The 12,539-nt window shown below is 39.1% G+C and overlaps 1 protein-coding gene across 5 annotated transcripts in view; it reads right to left on the bottom strand.

The window, feature by feature from the left end:
* SLC41A2 (solute carrier family 41 member 2) overlaps positions 1-12,004 on the bottom strand; it is a 104,396-nt gene extending 92,392 nt beyond the window's left edge. The window contains exons 1-2 of one of the 5 annotated variants that reach the window (XM_074375148.1): positions 11,701-11,999; positions 8,981-9,023 (exon numbers count right to left, since the gene is read on the bottom strand). The gene's annotated coding sequence lies outside the window, so the exon portion shown is untranslated. Of the gene's footprint in view, positions 1-727; positions 1,976-8,980; positions 9,024-11,700 lie in introns of those variants that run through there. The other 4 variants (XM_074375147.1, XM_074375146.1, XM_074375149.1 and 1 more) reach the window with 4 other exon arrangements.
* Between the last annotated feature and the right edge of the window lie 535 nt (positions 12,005-12,539).

Genomic DNA, 12,539 nt, shown 5'->3' with positions numbered 1-12,539 from the left:
GCAACAAAAAAACTTACAGCTACATCTGAAACTCAAATCTATGATGGATTTATTCATCTTAATATTATACTCCTAGTTTTATTTTCTCTGGTACTGGTTTTGTAACTTTTTTCTTAAACCAATACTTCTTGTAGATATTGTCTTTTATAAAAAGACTAACACTTTTGTATAAAAGATACTGCACATAAATAATATATTTCCTTACTGGTTTCTCTGGTACTTATAAATCTGAAATACCTAAATTTAGAAACTAGGTAACTAGAGTTCATCAGTATTTTAAAAATACAGAGTAATTATTATTCAGAACTCACTAAAAAGTATACTTTCATATTTTAAGCCTTAATACATCTTTATATTCTTAGAGAGAATTCAGTTTTTTAAATGTGAGCACACTTCTGGGACCTACCTAAAATACACACTTTACTCTTTGTATAATTCAACTGACAACTAAAAACAAAAGCTTTCAGAATTGTAAAGTGCAGAAAGGTTGCCAATGTGTCAAAGTTTAAAAGAAAAAAATCTAAGGAAAGGGAAAAATGATTTGCCAATGTAAGGTTCCCATTCTTCTACATTTTAAGACCCCATGATTTTCATGGTGATTCCATTCCAAATATTTACTTAGAGCATTTCAATTCATCCAGGGACCCTTCTTTTTTCCCTGCCCCGGAGGTGAAGCAAACATCATGATAACACCCTGATCAAAAGGCCACACTATAAATTACATTACCTTCCACTAGGTAATGAAACAGGACAGCTCCCACACTGAGCGAGGTCTTCCTCAGGTGGCAGCCTAACATTACCTTCCCTCACTGGGACACGTTCACAATGGCACCAGCCAGGGAAATGAAGCTGATCTTCTACCTCCCCCAAACTGTATTTTCCCTCAGTCCTACTCCCTGGTACACAGAGCTATGAAGTCAGCTTAAGTTACAAACTCACTACAAGAGATTCTCTGCAGATTAGGTGAACCACAGGTACACAGTGTCCTGTTACTCAACCATCTTGGCATCAAACTGAAACAGTGACCTAACTCTTTCAGTATCTTTACTCTCTGCAATCAAGTCTCTGCTCTACCCTTTGGTCACAACTGCGGACTTTTTATTCAAATATCAGTTTAAAAAAAAAAAAAAAGGAGCCCTTCCCTGAAGGGCTCAAGTCCAACTTGAAGTTCAAACTAGAACTATGCTCAAACTCACCCCAAAATGAACTTGGTTGCCACATATTTGGTCTTTGCTCATAAAAATATCCTGACTACCCTTCTTTCTCAAGCTCATGTAAAACAATGCTTCTAATGTCCACTGGCATAGTATTCTCTTTTATTGTTTTTCTGTTTTTCATAAAAGCAATATGTATCCAATGCTTGAAAAAAAAAAAAGCCAAGGACAAACAAAAATTGTTTATTCTGGAAACTCACCATCCAGAGATAATCACTGATGATGTATTAGTGTATATGATAGCTTTACTATATTTTTCTCTATATATATTCAAAATAAAAATAGACTCATATTATACACCCTGTTTTGCATTCTCTCTGCATTTCATAAAAAATCAAAAATGAGTTTATCAGTATTCTACAGTTATTTTTAATGGCGACTTACAACTTCCTCTTATTAAAACTCCCAGGAACTCTAAAATTTTTCCTTTCTTTCCTACTTCTCCCCCTCCACAATTCCCCAATAAGAACACAACCAAAAGGCAACAGCCTTCACTCAATTAACATAAACCTAAACACTTCCAAACAACTAACATTCTGCTGTATTCATAGCCATGATTTCACTTACATCTTATATTCGTTAGATGACTGTGAATAAATAACTGTATCCGCCCCATCAAGCTCCAAGGCAGGGTGAGACTGCCACCAAGATTATGGTGTGTCTCATCCATCCACCACATATAATTCAAAACAATAATTACTCCAAACAAAATAAGAGTCACAAAAAAGTACAACTTTTCCTAGAAAGAGTACTTCACTGTTTCTTTAAAAATTACAAAACATTAACAGATGGTCAACAGGCACATGAAAAGTGCTCAACATCGCTAACAGAGAAATGCAAACCAAAACCACAATGAGGTGCCACTTCACACCTGTCAGAATGGCTATTATCAAAAAGTCTACAAATAATAAATGCTGGAAAGGGTGTGGAGAAAAGGGAACCCTCCTACACTGTTGGCTTGAATGTAAATTGGTGCAGCTCTGATGGAGAAGAGTATAAGGGTTTCTTAAAAAACTAAAAATAGAGCTACCATATGATCCAGCAATCCCACTCCTGGGTATATATTCAGAAAAGACAAAAACTGTAATTCGAAAAGATACATGCACCCCAATGATCATAGCAGCACTATTTATAATAGTCAAGACATGGAAACAACCCAAATGCCCATAAACAGACCACTGTCTTAAGAAGAGGTGGTATATATATACAACAGACTATTACTCAGTCATTAAAAAGAATAAAATACTGCCATTTGTAGCAACATGGATGGACATAGAGAATATTATACTTAATGAATTAAGTCAGAGATAAACAAATCATATGGTATCACTTATATGTGGAATCTAAAAAAATAATACAAATGAATCTATATACAAAACAGAAACAGACTCACAGACATGAAAACAGATTTATAGTTACCAAAGGGGAAAGGGAAGAGGGAAGGGATAAATTAGGAGTATGGGATTAACAGATACAAACTACTACACAAAAGATAGATAAGCAACAAGGATTTACTGCATAGCACAGGGAACTATATTCAATATCCTATAATAAACTATGATGGAAAAGAATCTGAAATATATATATATATACAGAAGTGAAAAAAAATTACAAAACATTAAATTACTAAAATTTTCCCCCTCTTTTGGTGCCCTCTTGCTAATGCTCAAACACATGCTTGGATTGTCTATTAAACACTGGCCCCAGGGACTGAGAAAAGAATAGGTTTTGTTCTAAGGAATAATACAAGTTTAAACTCAGATGAAAAAATCTACACACAATCAAAATCCCATACCTGAGTACACAGATTTCAGTCAAACACATTTTGAAAAGGAGAATATTAACTGCCTGTTCAAACCTGTATTATTCATGTGGAATCACGGGCAAATGCTTTATGCTATGTTTGAAACTGTACAAAGCTTATCAAGATATTTGAATGTTTTCATTAGATGAATAAATCAATAACATGATTTGCATTGAGTGATTTGGGGGGGAATTTCAAGTGACTTATTCAGCAAATCTTCACACTTCAATTAAAAGAGATGATTTGCTTTCAAAAAATTAAATGTGAAGAAGTGTCAACACACTAAGATACTGATAGCGTCTGGGCTGGGCTCTAACATCAAACTGCTTTGGCTTAAATTCTGACTTCCACTAGCTACGGGACTTATGCCTCTATACTCGCTTCCTCATGAAAAACTATCTCCTCCATTGGATTATTGTGAGGATTAAATGACTTCATACATGCAATGTGCTTAGGACAATGTACTGGACCTTCAATAAATATTAGCTAATTATCGCTGTTCTCATCATTATTATTATACATTTTCATAGAAGGCTCAAAATCTAACTTCCCATCTCTTTCTCCCTTTACTAAGGAATATACTAGCCCATACAATTACAGAAATGTTATACATTGCTGTATTAAACCCCTGGCTTATACTTTTCAGATCAACTATCTTGTTCTACTCTTCTCCAAAAATAAACTGAAGTTTAATATTTACATTTTATACAACATACTGATCCTACTTTTAATTAAAGTGTCAGATTGCTACAAAGTACTGTGTGTGTGTATATATATATACAGTATATATATATATACACTGACTGGTATATACACACACCAAACAGTATGTATGTATACTAAACAACACAGGTTTTCAGGAAACCACAATGTTTTAAAAGGAACAAAGAAAATGAAAGCTGGACTAGGAAGTAGCTCTAACAGTGCTGTTAAATTTAAATATCACATTTACTGTATTTTTTAAATTTTAAAAAGATATCTAAACAACATTTTTACAATTTACAAATAAAACAGATGACCTTAAGCCATTACTTTAAAGTTTATTCTGGACTAGAGAACTAAGATTACTCACCAGAATGTGAAGCATTACAAAGAGAATCATGAGTTTGGGGTTATTCTGAAACCTTACAATTCAGAAATGCCATAGTACAAGAATTTTCTGATTTTTTTAAAAAAGAGAATTAGAATGTTACTATAAAAAACCTTTATTGTTTGTTATCTAAAAGAGGAAAGTAGCAGATAAAATGAAAATAGACCAGGCTTTAGACTCTGGGCCTACTTATTAATTTTGCTTTCTTGATCACAGATAAACAGTCTGCTTTAAATCCCAAGGGAATAGACCAGCTAATAAGGGAAAGGATTTACTTCCCCACTAAACATTCTCTGGCCCTATTACTTTCCTGTATTGTTTATTCTTATCTTACCAGGGATAAGAATAGCTTATCAAAACGTCACTCTCAGACTAAAAAACACTTCTTCACAGAACGAGAGTCTAATCCATAAGGCCTCCAAAATATTTAAAAACTTAAACTCAAAAGAAAGGAGAACAGTCACCCATTCTATAGAACATCAAAACCACTTAGAGCAAAAAGAATAGACTTCATTTGTCTGTACTTATATAATCTTTTCTAAAAACCTAGAAGATAGACATGTTTCTATGCTACAGTTTGGGAAACTGAGTCTCAGAGAGGTTAAGTAATATGCCCAAGTTATAAAGTCAGTTTAGATAAAGATACAGGACTCAAATCCACGACTTTCTGACTAACCAGCTAATGATAAAGAAGAAACTACAGGCATCCTCTGTACACCAGTGTGAGTGGCCACGGGAGACAAGGAGTCCAGGACCAAGGTCCTTCCAGTGCTCTCTCCCAACTCCATTTGTGCCCAACAGTGGAATCCAGTCAGTTGGATCTGGGTTGTTTTGAACACCGTTGACTGCTCAAGAATGAAAACTAAGTCCTAAGTCTCCTCTCTAATTCACAGGTGAATTACCTTCTGCATTATTTTCTTACTACTCAATAAAAAAGACCGGAAATGTACCCATATAATCAACTACCCTTTTTATAAGTGCCATATAAAATAGTGTAGACGAGACCACATATATCTTCAGTATCCGCCCCTCAAATGCTCTTACTTTATAATACATAACTGCACTTATTTACATGAAGGTCACCCTCTACTAGTCTATGAGCTTTTGATACAAAATTCTGTATACTCCCTACTCAGTAATTAGTCAAAAGGTAGGTGGTGTCCACTAAATACACCTAGAAAGAAGGCGTGAACGAAAACAATAACAAGTCAAACCTTAAAGAACAAGTAACATTTAGAGAGATGGGAAAAAAAGAAGAGTAGGTGCATTCTAACAAGGTGGCTGGCAGGCAGGCAGGCAGAAAACTGCTGGGGAAATGAATAAATAGGTCTCAGTAGAACAGTCCTGTCACCAAACAGCAAAATGGTAAACTGGAGAAGATCTGGAATTCCTAAGAGGGTTAAGACTTCATTTTCTAAATAAGGCTAATTGTTTTTGAATACCTATTTTGAATGCAGAGGAATTCCTTGTTTAAACTAAACCCTGTGTGAAATCCCAATACAGACAACAGGTAAAAAGCAAAGCAGTCCAGGATGAACCACCACTCAGTCCCCACCTCACCTAACCTGAAAAGACCCCAACGCCCCTCCTTGGAGCACAGTTTGAAAATCACTGGGTTAGAAAAAAGGCCTGGAAGGACAGATACCAAGAAGTTCAGAGCACTGACCTCTGGAGAACCCGCTTGGCCTAGATTGGAGAAGTAGGGTAACGAAGGACTTGAAATACTATTTCCACTTTTTAAATTCTGTATATTTTTATATTATTTGAACTTCTATTTATATTGAGCACTCTTTACTTTTTAACTTAAAAAGTAGTAAGAAACTACTGCTCTAAAAAAGTATTTTTAATGGTTAAATGTCTTCAAGTCGATTGCCATATTTTAATGAATCACATCCTTATAGCAGGACACTTTCTTGTGTAAATTACACCGCACTGAAAACGAGCATCTTTGTGCATAAAACTTTCCCATATTTAGAATTACTTCCTTAGGATAAATTTATACAAGTTAACGGTTTCAATTTAAGTTCTATAATGCACGGCTTAAAATAGGACTCTGTAGAACATAAAAAACACAAAATTCAAAAGCCGTCCTATACTAGCAACATTTGATTCTAGTGTTCATGTTTAAGATACATAAAATCCAATTTACAAAACTAATTAACAAAGTTTCCACATCTCAAAAATGTATTAAGAAGAAATCTGAATCAGAACTTGAAATCTCTCTACCTTTCATGAATTTTTCGTAACTTCTCTTGCCACTTATCAAAACCATACACTGAAAGAATTTTCCTTCACAGTTGGGTTTCACAATCTAATTCTGTGAAGTCACAATACTGTGACAGAACAATCATTCTCTGGCAACAAACTGACATCATTAAATTCTTATTTGTAAGGTCTATGGGGTATATGGATGTTCTATTTTTTACTTCTTCTAAGACCAAAATATTTTCTGCTGCCTCTCCATTAAGCTCATATGATTGACACATTTTAATCTAATTTTTCCTCTTTGTCCCCAGCCATCTTTGTAAAACCACCTTTTGGAGAATGTTCAGAGAATCCTATCAATTCAAACAAAATATAAATGGCTGCTGGATTGCCTCCTCCTGTGAACAATTTGTTACGGCTTTGTACTCCTTAGGAGAAACCCCAAAGTGAGAAAGTCTTGTTCTTTTTGTTATTTCTACTATTGTTTTAATATAACAAGAGTACTTTTTGTTAAATTATCTTTTAAGTAAATGGGATTCTATTACTAATGATTCCAACTATGGAAAAAGAATTTCTAGTAAAATCTTTTTCTTTTTCCAAAAGCAAGTTTTGCTAGAAACATCCAGGTTATTTCTACGTCTATGTAACAGCTCTAATAGTAACGGTATTTAGACTCTTATCAACAAAGATTTTCTTAGTCTGTGCTGGGTACCAGGCACTAAGCTAAATGCCAGAGATTCGACGTGAATGAGAGAGAAGGAAGGTCTGCTCTCGCAGATTTTTCTGGTCTTGGTGCAAAGGCACTTTGGCAAACCGTCAATCTTTGTGAAATGAGAGGTTCCACTACCAAAAATAGTAGAAATATTTTTTAGAAAAAGAGACCGGAACCAGATTTTGGAATACCTATGACACTGGGCCAAGGAATGTGAAGTTTATATTCAAGTAGAGAAAAACCATGTACTCAAGGGATCTTTAGAAAATATTAATCAGGCCCTGATTAAAACTTTTCAATGGCTTCTCATTTCCTCTAAGATAAATTCAAAATCTCTAAAAAAGGTTAACTAAATCTTGCATCATCATCATCATCCCCACTGAACCAAGATCTGTGGTCACATTGTACTTTTTCTCTGTTTCGTCTATTGCAGGGATTTTCAAACTTTAAATGTCACAATCTAGTAAGTATCTACGTGTGACAGACTTTTTTTCTATTTTATTTCATTTTAAAAACATGCAAGTCACAACACTAAATTGGTTTTACAGTCTCCGGGTAGGTGCCCGCAATTTGAAAAATATCACTTTAGTATCACACTCTCTCACTTCTTAGCCTTTCCACATGTTCTTTTTGCCTGAACACTTCACTCATCCCATTTTCTGGCTACTTCCTATTCTACTTTGTGACCTTAGCTCTCAGACATCATCTCCCTGATTCTCTTAGATTAGTTTCCCCTCCTCTGTGGTCCCAAACACTCAGTGCTTTCTAAGATTTTTTAAGCTTTATTGTAGCTGTACATGTACTAATTGTCTTTCTAGGCTGTAAATTCCATGACTGCCAGGACCCACTCTTGTTCACTGCTGAATCTGAGAGCCTAGCTCAGTGCCCATTAATATATTAGGCACTCAACAAATGTTTGAGGAGTAAAACAAGTGTGCCCTTGAATCAACTATATATTTAACCATACAATGAAATAATCACCAACTTAAAAATTGTTAAGAGGTTTAGCTATTTCCAAGGAAAATGTATTCTCAGTTCCAGTTTTATAAATGGTGATTAAGTTCCTAAGCCAGCCTACAAAACACTATTACCCACAACATACTTAACTGATGAGAAGACAGGTCCTTATTTACCTCTCGGCAAGGACAACAGAACTTCCACTCCTCTAGGTAGGAGAAAACAGGATTAAGGGACACTTTGCTTTTTTTCTACCCCATCAGTTCCTCCTATAGCAAAGTGACATATCTAATGGCTGTGATAAGAATAAAGGTCAATATTCCAGACAGGCTCCACCCCTGAGCTCTCACTGGCTCTCCTGGACTTGTATGCCTTCAAGAAGAGAAACCCTTCCTTTCCATTCTAACTCCCTTGAGGTAATCTCTCTGAGACAGGATTTTCCCTCCCTACAGAGGAGACCTGCAGTTTTTTTAGGTGCTCTAGAGTCATCTGGGTAGACAAATTAAGGAACAGATTCAGCATGGGTCTCAGCTAAATTCTCCAATCCAGTTTTGCAAGAAATGAACATTAAACCCTATTATAATCTTCATCTGGCTTCTTGAATCTGATCTCAATTTGCAGAGTCTGGAGAAGAGAGGTAATCAGCCCACTGAAAAGCTCCATGAGGAACAACAGTAATCCCAGTCTGCTTTCTGGGTCCTAGGAGAAGAGAAGCACAGAGGAACAAGGTGGAACAAAAGGGAAGAGGAATGGAATGAAGGAGTAGAGGGTTTCTCCCACTTTTCCTATTTTGAATTTTTCTTGGGCAAAAATATCTAAACAAGTTGAATCTGTCTTCGTGTCCTACAGCCTTCCCTTCCAAACTGTTTCTCACGCTTGCTTTATCTTCCAGACCCATTATGCTGCCCAAAGAGCCCCATTTTCAATACTTACACTTTTAGAAATAGAGCAAGTTTCCCCCAAACCTCCAAAATGTTCCATGACCGCATACCACTTACCTCTCCTATCTCCCAAGTCAAAACTCCCATTTCCTCAGTGCAACTGGTCAGGAGGAAAGCAAACTGATTAAACCCATTAACATTAAGATAAAATAACTGGCTGACAGTATAGCCTTTGAACCCTACTAGAGATATATACATTTTTTATTTTACACACACACACACAAACACACACATTTTTAAGTCATAGAAATCTAACCACAGTAATTTCAGAGAAAAGATGAGGGGTGCCTAAAAGTCTACCATAAAAGAGGCAGGTCCACTCTGACCGGCATTTCCCAGGGACCATGTCCCCAAAGTTGTTCACACATTGCCCCCAACTTTCGGTCCTTAAGTGACACTAAAAACTCCAGGGGGCAGAGAAAGCCAACTTGGGAAAGCATCTGTAGCTACAGGATATTTGCACATTCACTGGGTAAGTCAGTAACAATCAGCATTAGGCTGGATAGGTTATATTTTCAGTATGTTTGATAATCATTCTATTAGCTAAAACAAAAACAGTCAGGTTATACATTGGAATCATTACCTCATTCTACTAATGAAGTCAATGAGGCATAAAAGGGTTAAATAATGTTTCCATTGTTTAAAGTTCAGTGAATTGAAGAGCGGGATTGGGCTGCTCTTCATACACTTTCAATCAGTTGTTTATCCACTAATTCCATACGGAATTCTTTAATTTTATTTTCCATAACATTTCTAAAATTTAGCAGTATACTTCTGAACAGTCATATTAGAGTAAAAAAAAAATGAGCCCAAATTCTTGGGAGGCAAGCATCATGTCTTTTTCAGTGATTTTGTATCAAACACCTGAGACTAATGCTGAATTTTTCTGCACTCAAATTAACCACGAAATACAGCATTCATTCAGGTGCAAGTGGCTCTTAACTTCAGCGCCATGAAAAATATTTGCTACCACAATATTGATACAGTTATAATAAAGACCATACCAACTTAGGATAACAAGATCTTCCACTTTGCCTGAAAAGCATATGAAGTTTTAATTGGGTAATTGGTATTTGCTATTTTTTATTGGTTTGCTTAGCTAGTCACCAAAATAAAGTATTTGTGTACTTAAAGTGATAATTGGGACTTTTCAAACCAAGCACAGAATGAAAATGCTAACTTCATATGGTCTCTCTTGACTCTGGTCATGAATCCACCTTTTATGGCTTTTCTCAAAATACCATAAAGGGTAAAGGGGCAGTAAGATGCCCAACAACTGACAGGGTATTCTGCAACATTTAAATGGCACTTACTCACTTTCCCCAAGTAGAAGCATTATGTTGCTTGGTATCAGATTGGTTGGCTTTTTTAGTCAGTGCTAGCCCCCCAAACGTAGAATTTGTTTTCTATAAATGAACGATATAACTCAACAGTAAAAAAACAAATAACCCAATTAAAACACAGGCAAAAGATCTGAGTAAACATTTCACCAAAGAAGATGTACAAATGGCCAATAAGTACATGAAAAAACGCTCAACATGATTAGTCATAAAAGAAATGCAAAGCAATACTACTTCACACCTACCACAATGTCTGTAATAAAAATTAGCCAACAGTCAATAACAAGTGTTGATGAGAACGTGGAAAAACTGGAAGCCTCATCCACTGATGAGAATGTAAAACAGTGCGGCTACCTTGGAAAAGTTTGACAGTCCCTGAAAAAGTTAAACATACAGACCCAAAAGAATTGAAATCATATGCCCACAGAAAAACTTGTTCACTAAATGTTCATAGCTGCATTATTCACAATGGCCAAAAAATGGAAACATTCTTAATATCCATCAACTGAAAACATATAAACAAAATGTGATATTGTGGTACAGCAATACAATGGAATACTATCTGGCCATAAAAAAGAATGCAGTACTACAGCGTGGGTGAACCTTGAAAACATCATACTATGGAAAGGAAGCCAGACACAAAAAGCCACATATTGTATAATTCCACTTATATGAATTTTCCAGAATAAGCAAACCCACAGAGAGGGAAAGGAGACCGACGAGTGGTGGCCAGGGCGTGGGATAAGGCGGGGAATGAGAAGTAACTGCTGATGTGCACAGGTTTTCCTTTGGGGGCTTGGAAAATGTTCTGGATAGTTGTGACAGTTGCAAAACTTGGTGAAAATACTAAAGGCTACGCCTTAAAAGGATGAATTTCACAGTATGTTAAGTGTGTGTGTGTGTGTGTGTGTGTGTGTGTGTATAAAATATTGCTCACTTACAGAAAGATTACATATACAGGTAACATACCTGTAAGTGTAACGTTATATACATAACCTTCTATAAATCAACGTTTGGGGTCTTCTGCTGAGCTATACTTCACATATACAAAAGAATGAAAGAATATGGTGACACGGAGCAAAAGTCGAGCCCTGAAGCCGTGGATCTGGGGTGTGCCCCAGCCTGCCTCGCAGCGTCTCCATCCGTGCTCACCTTCCACCCATCGCTCAGCCACCACCCGCCGTCTGGCCCAGTGTCAGGGCCCGGGACAGCACACCCGCGGCTGCCCGGCTCCGGTGCGGGCGCCCAGGGCCAGCCTGCCCTCCCGCCCGAGGTGGGGCCGGCGCGGCGGGCCGGGCTCCGGCGCTGCCCGCGGGCCGGGCGCAGACACGGCGGCTCGGGCGGGCCCCGTCGCTCGGCCGCTGCCCTGGCCCCGGCCTCTCCCGCGCCCCGGCAGCCGGGTTCCGAGCCCGGTCCCGCCGCACCTCCCTCTAGTACCTGGGATGCGCCCGAACACGGCGCCGCAGCCAAAGCGGAGACTTCCCCTCCATTATCACCTGCCCCGGAGCGCGGTGTGAGGAGAGCGGACCCCGCCTTCTCAGACGCGACCGAGGACCCGGGGCGGGGGACAGAGGGAGCATTCACCTAGTCCCCCCGCGGAGGCGGCGGCGGCGGCGGCGGCTGCCGGGAGCCCGCGGCTCGTTCCCCTCAGGCGCCTCCTCGCGCCGTCGCGGCCCCGCGTTGACAGCCCGGAGCCAGCTCCCGCCGCCCGCTCGCTCTCCAACGCCCGCCCCGCCCAGCCCGGTGCTGCCACCCTGCGCAGGCGCAGCCGCGCCGCCGCCCGAGGGAAATCAGCGCCTGGTGATGTGGCCGCGGGGGCGGCGACCTGGAGCGCCAGCGCCGCCCCCTCCCGGACCCTTGGCCGCACCCTGACCCAAGCCGGCTGGGAACCCGATGGAGCAGGGCAAGAGGGAAATTTTCAAGGGAGCCTACTTAACAGAGAAGGGCTGTGGCCTTCCTTGTTCCGCAGCCCACTCCGTCCCCACCGACCTACGCACATCCACATCGCCCGTTGCTCCTAGGTCCGAACCCCGAAATCTATGACTCATGATTTCTGTTCTCAAACCAGGGGCCTCCTGTTGGCTGGCTTCGTGTTTCCTTCTCGCTGACTTAGGTTAAAACTATATGCCTTTCCTCAGAGCAGCTCAGAATGGGCCATGCTTGATCCGAGGTAGGAGAGAAGGGGATGGACCCCGAAGGGGATGAGATTTTAGAGCAGCTCCCAGCACGCTTGAAGTGGGCAAGAGAGGTATGGGCAGAGTGCATGGGCATGTGGA

The sequence above is a fragment of the Camelus bactrianus genome, chromosome 12, assembly GCF_048773025.1.
Source record: "Camelus bactrianus isolate YW-2024 breed Bactrian camel chromosome 12, ASM4877302v1, whole genome shotgun sequence".
Lineage (NCBI taxonomy): Eukaryota > Metazoa > Chordata > Mammalia > Artiodactyla > Camelidae > Camelus > Camelus bactrianus.
This window is presented reverse-complemented; position numbering and strand designations above follow the sequence as displayed.